This window comes from Cyrtonyx montezumae, unplaced genomic scaffold, assembly GCF_038088225.1.
Source record: "Cyrtonyx montezumae isolate F1298 unplaced genomic scaffold, pur_monq_1.0 scaffold_10, whole genome shotgun sequence".
In the NCBI taxonomy this organism is placed as follows: domain Eukaryota; kingdom Metazoa; phylum Chordata; class Aves; order Galliformes; family Odontophoridae; genus Cyrtonyx; species Cyrtonyx montezumae.
The window spans coordinates 55,073,250-55,083,622 of record NW_027071826.1 but is presented as its reverse complement, the minus strand read 5'-3'; positions in this window follow the sequence as shown (position 1 = coordinate 55,083,622).

Below are 10,373 nucleotides of genomic sequence, written 5' to 3'. Positions count from 1 at the left end.
AAGATCTTTCTCCATTATTTTTCAATGTCTGGAAGCTGTCAAAAAATGTTCAAATTTTCAAGTTGGGCAAGAGATCCCTCTTTGGTGACTGGTCACTGTCACAGTTCCCAGAGCTAGTTCTCCTTAATGTTTTCATAAATTATTTGGAAGTAGGACTTGAAGGTGTTTTGAGCAAGTTTGTTGATTATGTTAAATTCGGAGGAGCTGTTGACTCTGTCGAGGGTGGAGAAACCTAGAGATCTAGACAAATTAGAATGCTGGGCAGTCACCAACCGCATGAAGCTTAACAAGTGTTGGATTCTTCACCTGGGAAGGGTCAGCCCTGGTTATGCATACAGACTGGAGGATGAGACACTGGAGAGCAGCTCTGCTGAAAGAGATTGGGGGATCTTGGTCAACAGCAAGTAGAACATGAGTCAGCAGTGTGCCCAGGCAGCCAAGAAGGCCAACCATATCCTGGGGCATATTGAACATGGCATTGCTAGCTGGTGGAGGAAAGTGTTTGTCCTGCTCTATGCTGCCGAGGTGCAACCTCACATTGCATACTGTGCCAACACTGGACATCACAGCAAAAAAAAAAAAAAAAGATATAAAACTATCCAGGAGTGTCCAAAGGAGGGCTACAAGCATGGAGAACGATCTAGAGGGACAAGACTTACGAGGATCACCTGAAATGCCTTGGTTTGTTTAGCTCAGAGAAGAGGAGGTTGAGGGGAGACATCATAGCCATACAACTTCCTCAGGAGAGGGGCTAGAGAGGAATGGCATGGATCAGGTTGGAGATCAGGAAAAGGTTCTTAGAGGATGGGTGGGCACTGGAACAGCCTCTCTGGAGAAGTGGTTGAGGTGCTGAGCTTGACAGAGTTCATGAAGCATGTGGACAGCACACTCAGACATATGATCTGATTTTTGGGTGGTCCTGTGTGAAGGCAGGAGTGGGACTCAACAGTCCTTATATGTCTCTTCCCATTTGGGATATTCTGTTATTCTGTGAATGTACTTAAGAGCGCATGGATCATGACATGCCAGTTTTGATAACAGTGGTTGATGAGAGCCTTTGTATGTCTTAGAAATGTTTCTTACTGGATCTCTGACTTTGCCTTAAGTCATCTGTATAACTTGAGAATAATTATCTTCTGTTAGCATATAGCGTAACTACGAGGTGCAGTTCTGAGAAATGGCAAGCTTCAAGCAGTCAGAATTGTGGATTAGAGTGCAATTATTCTTGCATAGAGAAAGCTTTTATCATGCAGGAGACGGAGGTTCTGCAGCCAGCAGCACTGTTCATTTAGTTCTCAGTGACAGTAGTACAAAAATGGGAATTAGCCTGATTCACTACTGGTAAAAACTCAGACCTTGTTCAGTAGACCTGTATCTGAGAGCTTTAACTGCTTCCACGTGGACTTGTGTTGTAACATCATACTATATATATACACGTATGTATAAATGGATATATGCATAGGTTTACCGTGTACTTTTGGTACACAGGCTGATCTAATGCGTTTTGCTTCTACTATCTCTTAAGATATTTAGTCTCCATGGTGTCCATGATGGATCTGTTCATTTTTTTCCCTTTTACAGTGTCTAAATAAAATGTAAAATATTTATGAATATGTAATATACAATATAGGTTATCATAATACATAATATACATATGCAATATAGGTTAACGCTGTATCATTATGTTAGTTATTGAATGTGTGCTAAGAGTGCATGAGTTTCTGCTGTCTAGTATTTGTCATAGGGAATACAGTGTTACAAATACATCAACAGAAATTAGTCTTTTTATGCTGTATTTATTTACCAATTTATTTTCTTGTTTATTCTAGTGTGTAAGCAAAATGAAGACTCCTCACGAAGCTTTTAAGAAAGGCAGTAAGAACTAGCAAGGTCTCTTCTCTTACTTACTACAGTGTTCTCTTAGTCTTGTTTGTAATCTGTTGCCACATTTTTAAGTATGTAAAGCTTTTGGTTCACAGCAGGTTGCTTTTGTTTAAAGGCAAAATATTAAGCTTAATTGTTCATGCACTCCTGTGTATCTATTTAATTTGACTATAAAAAGAGAAATCTGGATGTGGAGTGCCGAGCTCTTTCTGTAAATTAGGAGTACGGGGGCTTCTCAGAAATCTGTGTAATACCATCGAGATGCAGAACTGTGTCTGGCTTTCTCCGTAAGGGATCTGTGATGAATGGGTTATGAAACCAGTGCATGAGGGTATTAATTATCAGTATCTTGAGCTGACCTTCCCATGTGAAGATGTGTGAGTAAGAAGCTGGACAGCTGTGGAAGCTACCCAATGCTTATCAGTGTTCAGATGAAGGGACGGCATTTTACCATTATTTAAATAACGGATTTTAGATTAACAATTCAAGATTTCTTAGGACACTGATTTAGAGAAGCCCTGCACTGTCATGCTAATGTCTTCTGTGACAATCTTTCTGGCCACCAGTAAGGTGTAATGATGCTATAATAAGTAATTCTAGTTTCTCTTTAGTGTGAAGTCACCTATCGTATGAATATAGACATTGGTAGTATTTATATTAACAGATCTTGAAAGCACCTCTGATTATTCTGCCATAGCACTTAGTTGACAGGATTTCTCTTAGCTTATATGGTAAAGAAAAGCAGCTTAATAGAGCTTCCTACACTGAATTTAATAGAGGAGACCTTCAGGATTTCATGTCTGCACCCAGGTGGAAGAGCTCAAGGAATCTTAAATGCATATTTGGTTCAGGAATAGGGATAATTCAGTAATAATTGGAGTCTAGTAGCTTTCGTTCAGATGACTCAGCCAAAATAATTTAGCTGAATACTTACTGGAATTCTAGTTTAGAGATTTTAGAAAACACTAATAAATATCTAAAGCTGTTGTTCCGTTTCTTTCTCATCCATAGGTGGTTTTATTTTTTTCTCCACCAAATTTTCCGTGGAAAAGTTTATCCTGCCTTCTGAATCAAACAACCTGTTTTACTTGGAGAGAGATCTGTAAGTGGACTTTTAACACCCAAAAATACCAACTTTAAAATGAGACCCTTGCTGTACCTCATTTATAGCATCGTAAATACTATTCGGTCCTAATTAGATTATAAATAAGGATAAGGCAAGATGAATGTATGTATTGGCTCTAATTCAGTCTACATCATATCTTTGCTGAGCAAAGAAGCGAAGTATTGTTTGGATGTTTTCCAGCAGTATGTCAACCACAAAATCAAATGTCATGACGTTATGCCTTAATTTAAGACTATGTCCTGCATGGTCATGCCATTGTGGCAGGTAATTAGTTTATCCCATTCTTCTCAGGTGTTAGGAAGATAAGATCTTAACACTTTGAAGCTTTAAACTGCATTCTATATTCTCTTAAATTCTCTCCCAGATTTCTCAACTTGTGAAATTTCACAGTACAAGTTGTGGAATCTTTAATTACTCATTAAAACAACTCAAGATCTTGTTTATCAGCATCCATGCTGCTGAAATAACATGTCTGAAGCTCACCTTATTTTCATTCACTTGTTTTTGTGGAACTTTTGTTTCTAAGAATTCATAGACTGTTTCCAAATCTATGTGTCCTGGGATGCAGTCTCTTTCCTCCTCTCGGTCTGTTGGTAACCAATAGACTATTATATTTAGCTGTACTTTGAAGGATCACATCTCCTACATGTCTTTGCTGTGTTTCAAAAGTTACTGCGTAGGTGCTCCATAAAACAGCATGACTTCCTAGTACTTGACAGTGGATCTGCACAGGGCTGGAAGTCTACGAGCAGTAAAGTGGATCAAGAGAAGTCAAATTAAAATATGATCAATAAGAGATCACTGTTATTCTAGACAACATTACATTCTTAGAAAGTTATGTCACGTAATATAGCTATGCTGCTGGAATTCTCGTTAGTGATTCTGATGGGTAGCCAAAGTTTCATATCAAGACAGATAATGCATCAACTTCTAATTATGACTTTGCCAGTGTAATGATTAATTGTAAAATTAATTTCTTAATTTGCTGTTCTGGAATCCAGTTGGAAGAGCAGTCAGTACTCCTGATAACAATTTTCACTGCGAGATTTTTGTGAGTTAATGTGAAAGATTCCACGCTTTATTGTTGTGGTCAAAAGGTGAGTGTTCCAGACTGCTGTCCCCTGGGCAACGTGGTGAACTTGGTTTAAACTCAGTAAAGAAAAGGAAATCTGAGCACCCTAATCTAGTAAAGCTTATAAACACTTGATTAACTTGAAAAGTGCTCGAGAGATCATTGATAAAGCATAGCTAAAGCTGCCATGCATTCTGTTTCATATGTAAGGTTATGCCCTTGTTTTTATATGAGTAACTCATTTTACAGTGACTTATTATACCATTTGCTATAGCTAGTTATGGGCATAAAATATTGCAAGATTAGAAGAGTTTTTTGTACTATCTGAACTTAAATGTTTGTTCGGTCAAACTTAGTGAATTAATCAGAGACTGCAAATATTTAATTTGAAGGCAAGTTGGCATTCATGGAAAAGTGGCCAGATGGCTGATTTGAAAATTCTAGATACTCTTCATGGCAGAATCTGCTGAACTATGAAGATTCCATGGCAGATTTGGTTGTTCATAGTATTGTTACACAGACTTCATTTCACTGAAGTCAGAGCTGCAGTGCTTTTAGTATTACTAGCACCAAACGTTTTAAGTGGTTACCCCACCCAGAGAAATATCTAGTTGATGCTTTTGTGTATAGATTCAGTGGAAGGTAGGTCTTTGACTTTCACAGGTAATTCATTTAAACAGTGCAGTGTTACATGTTTTGGCATTGAGGCAACAAGTTTTTAATAAGTAATCCAGCAATGTGAGAAGTTAAAATATGCTCACATGTTTTCTCTGTAGCTGAGCCCAACTCCCCTTTATACTTGTACATTTATAATGTTGCTGGGGCAGAATGTTCTCTACTTTGTTGTACCTCAACAATGACGCTCAACTCTCAGTACTTCCTTAAAAGAAAACAGGAAGGAGAATGTAGTGTAGCAGCCTTTCTGGAGCTCTGTGGGTCTGTCATTTTCAGAATTTGAGTGGGCTGGTAGGGAAGGTGCTTGGTGTTGGAGTGGACTGCAAGACTTGAACTTAACCTGTGGACTGTGTATGCAGGTTGGCAGGAGGACGTTTTCATTGAGTAGAGTTTATTTTCATAGCTTTTCACACTTTGCTTGATACTATTTAGCCAGTATTAAAAAACAGCATTACAAAAATAAATAAATAAAAACCTTTAACTTTTATAGTGCTGCACATATATAATTGGGCTGGCGTGAAATCTTCAAGTTGGTTTAGTTAAGAAGATGGTCAGGGTGAAAACATACCTCTTCAGTTTTCCCTTTACTTGACACGCATTCATGAAAGCTATGTAACAAAGTATAGAAGGACACCTAATTTTTGCAAAAACCTTCCATACTAGATATAACTGCTAGGAAACAAAGATGGAAGACAGAATGTAACTGAGGGGACAGCTGTGAAAGGCCAGAAAAAATGGTGTCCATGCTGCACTGTTTGTGTCTCATGGCATAAAAGTGTGCTCACTGTCTAATTGGAACAAATTCTCATGTTTATCCAGCTTTCCTTCTGTGCCACCTTACCCATGGTTTGTCAGGGGTATATAAAAAATGATCCCAAGCCAAGTGTGGATGGCAACAGCTAAAATAACCATCAGTAGAATCTAGGCAGTTTGATATTTATTAAATGAAGGCCAAAGCTGCTGCACTGATCTGCTAGCATTTGGCTAGCGCTTGCCCATAGTGTTTCAGGCCGTCCTAGCTGGTGTTAACTACATGAAAACTCCCAAGTTTTCTTGTGTGAACCTTAACCTCACCTTGTTTTTCCCAATTTACTACTATTTCATGTTCTCAGGGTAGAAAATGACAGTTTTAATGGTTTAATGGTACTAAAATAATTTGTGTAGGGAAAGTAAGTAATACAATCCCAACAAATTTAGCGTGGGAAGTATTCTCATACTAGTTTAATCTGCTAGTAAAACAAAAGATATGTGAATCACAGTTAGGAGAAACTCTTAAGATCCAAGTGCCACCAATGGTATTTTCCTTTGTCTTCAGGCTGAAGTTTTTACTCAACTTTCTTAAACGCTGACTGTGGATCTATTTTTGCTTCACTATTGGTTAAGATGATGGACTTCGATAATTGGTAAGATTATATGTAATCTCCTGAATGCAGTGGATATGCTGGTCATGTTTCATGAGATTCCAACACAAACCTTTTGAAGAAAAAAAAAAACACCATCCTACTTTTTTTTTCTGTTATTTCAGGTGGTCTGGGTATGCTGCTCATACATAAAATGGTTAGAGTTTTTCTAAGACTGCTTCAAAGGTATAAGATTTCAGGATTAAGATGCTTAAATAGAATTATGCTCAACATTATGCCTTTTAAAACTATAGAAAAATGGAATCACACCTTCAAACTTAACCGTAAATCTTTGATATTTTTGAACTATACTCCTGTGTAACTGTTAAAATGTTTGATATGATCGGTTCTAGTTATATATTTCAGTGCTGTTCTATCACTAATTTATTGTCTTTACTAATAAATGCACAGCATTTGATCTCCTTCAGACATTGCTGTTGAAACATTTTTCAAAACAAAAATAACTTATAAACGATTTACAAGTAATAATGATTCTATAGCCACTGGCTTGGAAGGTAGGATATGTGGGTTTCACTCTCTGATCCATGAACGTTTACTGAAATATGCATACTGAAATACTTGCAACAGAAAGGATTAGACATCTCCATGTGATATATTCTCATTTGGTCCCCAGGTATATCTGAATATACAAGGGAGAAATTAATGCAAATCACTGATACTCTTGATAATTGTTGTTGTTGTGGTTTTGTGGTTTTGATGCCGGTATTCCACAACAGAGCATCACGCAGCAGTGAAGGAATTAATGCTGGGGGAGCAGCAGAGGGGAGGGGCGGAGCTCCGCACCGGATGCCAGGCGGCGCTCGGTCTGGGCGCGTTCCTCCGGGCTGCTGTGGAGGTTCAGCACGTGTGCTTCCCCTGCAGTTTCCTGCTTAACGTAAGCTCACAGCTTTTGGTTTGGAAATTTTCTCTCTCTCTCAATTTTCAATTTTATTAGATTTAGTAAAGTCACCGTTCCTTCTCAGATCGTGCCGTTGTTTTTGTAGACCCATCTCTTCCCGCTGTTTTCTCCCCTCCCCCCCTGGAGCAAGGCTCTGCTCGGGCGGCCGCGCGGCCACTGACGCAGTTTCTTTTTCTCTCCTGTGTCCCTTCTCGGTTTCCCTTGGGTCACTGTCACGGATAACACCGTGACAGTTGTCTATTGGAAATAATGTATTTTGTTTTTTTTTTCATGAGTTAGGGTAAAAGTCTGTCTTTTATTAATCTTATGTTCTGTTTACAGCTAACAATACAAAATGTTTTATGTCAAAATTCTGATGATGAGTGAGCAATACTTTACACTTTTTATCCTGATATGGACAGTTTGAGTTTGGATACAGTTTGAATGATACCCTGGGGAGACATTTGCTTATGGAAAACATATTTCTTTAATTGATGCTAGAAACCTAATTATTTTTACAATTTTACTCCTTAGCCTATGCTGCAGTTAAGATTTGGCTGCATGCAGCTAGTTGGCAGAGTAGGTATGCATGGATGTCCACTCATGTTTGTGCACTGCAAGTTTTATTTCCTTGTAAGAGACTAGCTGGGAAGAGAAATTACTCAGCATTTTGTCTTTAATTGTAATACAAGTATTGCAGTAGTGTGCTACTTGTTCTTTTAAATTTTGCACATATTCAGCGGTAAATTGTGTCTAGGCTCTGTATTATAAGAGCTTGTTATCTAGACTTTCTAGACAAAATCATCGGCAAACAAAAGACATGCATCACAAGTCAATGATAAAATCTACAAAGTGTGTCCAAGGCTTGGTTTGTTTTCCTCTTCCTTATAACACTATGAAACACTTGTTTTTTATCTGGGAACTTTTTAAAGAGTAGAAACATATATGAAACTATTTTGATTTGCATAAGGATTTCAAGTGCAGTTCTTTGGAGTCTTATATGTCCTGTATTTTTATATATATGAAAAACATCTGGCTGAGTTTCAGTGTCACTTCAGCTTTGTAAAGAGGAAGTAAAATGAATAATCATATGCTCTTTAATCACGATCTCAAAACATAATTCTTGTCTAGCTCTGTATAGTTTGTGGAGTTCCAAAATAAACTCTTTAATTAATGTTGAGACAGTATAGTGGGTAAGAACACTGTCTAAATGAAATTAAAGAATTCTCTTTAAACCTCCTGAGTTATACATTTGACTTTGCCTCTGACTCTTTGTTAGATCTAAGACAAGCAAAGTAACTTCTCCTTGCCAATGTTACAACATCTGAAAGCTAGCAGCATTCATAAATCAGCACTTCTGGTTGCCATGAAAAAATACAGATGAAACAGGGTGTAGTAGGCTCAGTTACACAGAACAGCTGAATGATTAGAGAGAACTGTGTTGTCTTTTTTTTTTTTTTTTTTGTAATGGCTAGCATTTACAGTACTACTTCAACTGCACTGATGATCTGCTGCTCCTATACGAGGCACTGTCTCAAACAGATACTATGAAATGTTATCACTATGTTTTCCACCACTTCTAGGTTGGTTTCTATCTTCACCACCACAACATTGTTTTTGATTATGAGTTTAAAAGTCATGCTGTGGTAAGCTGCTAAATGTACTTTGGTAATGATTTTTTTCAAAAGCTAAAAAATATAAGGAAAGCTTACTGTAGGGCATAAACAAAAGTCCAAGAATGTCTGGAACTAACATTGTAAGCCAAAAAATGCCCAAAAATAAAATAAAAATGTTTGCCAATAGAGATTATAACCAGCTGTAAATCTGATACTGTGCTCTTAATTAGGATCTACACGTACTGAGTACCTATTGCTTATACACTTTTTCCTCTCTTATCAATTAGAAAACATGATAATTTTTCTGCATGTGAAGTCCACTCCAAATCCCTTTAGTAGTCTTTTTTAGGAAAAAAAAAACAACAAACACAAGCCAAAAATAAACAGTCATTCAACCAGTTGCACACAAAACCTTGACTCACTGCAGCCTGAAGGGTAGTTTGGAATCCAGCTTTTTGGAAGGACAAGTTTTTCCTGTTGCTGGAGAAGGCAGTGAGAGTCTGTGTCTTTTATTTTAAACAAAACATAATTTGCACCATGAAGAATTGGTAGTATTGCAGTATACTTTTAAGAGTGGTCTTCAGTGCTGTTTTACCCTAGCTGAGCAACTTTTGGTATGCCTGAAAGAAGGTGAATTTTGAAAAGCTGCTGATCACTTTAAGTTGGATATTACTTTCCTTAAATTTATTGCAAATAATTTGAAAGAAAAGTGGATTAGGTTTCATCTCTCCTAACTTATATTTGGTATTTTTTCATTACAATCCTGGATTCAATGATAAAAACAAATAAATAAGTAAATAAAAAAAATATATAAAGCTCCTCAAAGTACTATTAAAACAAGAATTGGTGTTGTGATTTGTAAGCCAGTCCTCCAGTAATTTCCTGATCGTCAACTCATGCTTTTTTGCACTTTTGGGTACTGGTCAATCCAAACTAAATTACTATTTGCTTGGGTTCCAGTTATTCCTGAACAACAAGTGAAGACAGACAGCTTAGTAGTTTGTCAGTTGCAGACCTTCATATTTAAGTTACACTTGTGTATTGCATTTTAAGTGTACTGTGTCTGATCAGAAACTTAATTTGCACTGTAATATGGAGAAAGGCAAGATGCAGGTTTTAGAAATATAGAGATGTATTTTGTATATACGCTTGTGCAGGTCTTGGTAGGCCCGTCACAAGCAGCCTGAGAATCCTTAATCCAGCATCACTTGGAGCAGGACACAAATGTATCATAGATAAGTGAATAGTACAGGTAGTGCTTCTGGTGCATAGCAGCATTGCATGTTGCAGAAAAAGCATTACAAATAGGGAAAGGAAAAATAATGCTTCTATTTTTTTGACTGTAAAAGTGAACACCGTGCAAGTTGCAGGATGAATCTGGAAGATTTTTGGGAAGAAACCTGTGTGAGACTGCGTAAAATGATAACATGTAGGTTTAAACTCTGGGGGGTCTGATTTCAAGGAGTTCTGACCACAAGAAAATCCCATTAAATTTTCCTGCCCTGTGAACGAAACCAGTCTCAAGTTGTGTATATATAAATATACAGGCACTGTTATAAAATTATATATATATGTACTATACAGGCATTTAATATATATATTATATATATATATATATATTATACAGGCATAAATACAGGCACTGTTATAAAATTATATATATAAAAGAAAGAAAAAGATGAAATTATATAAATAAGAGACT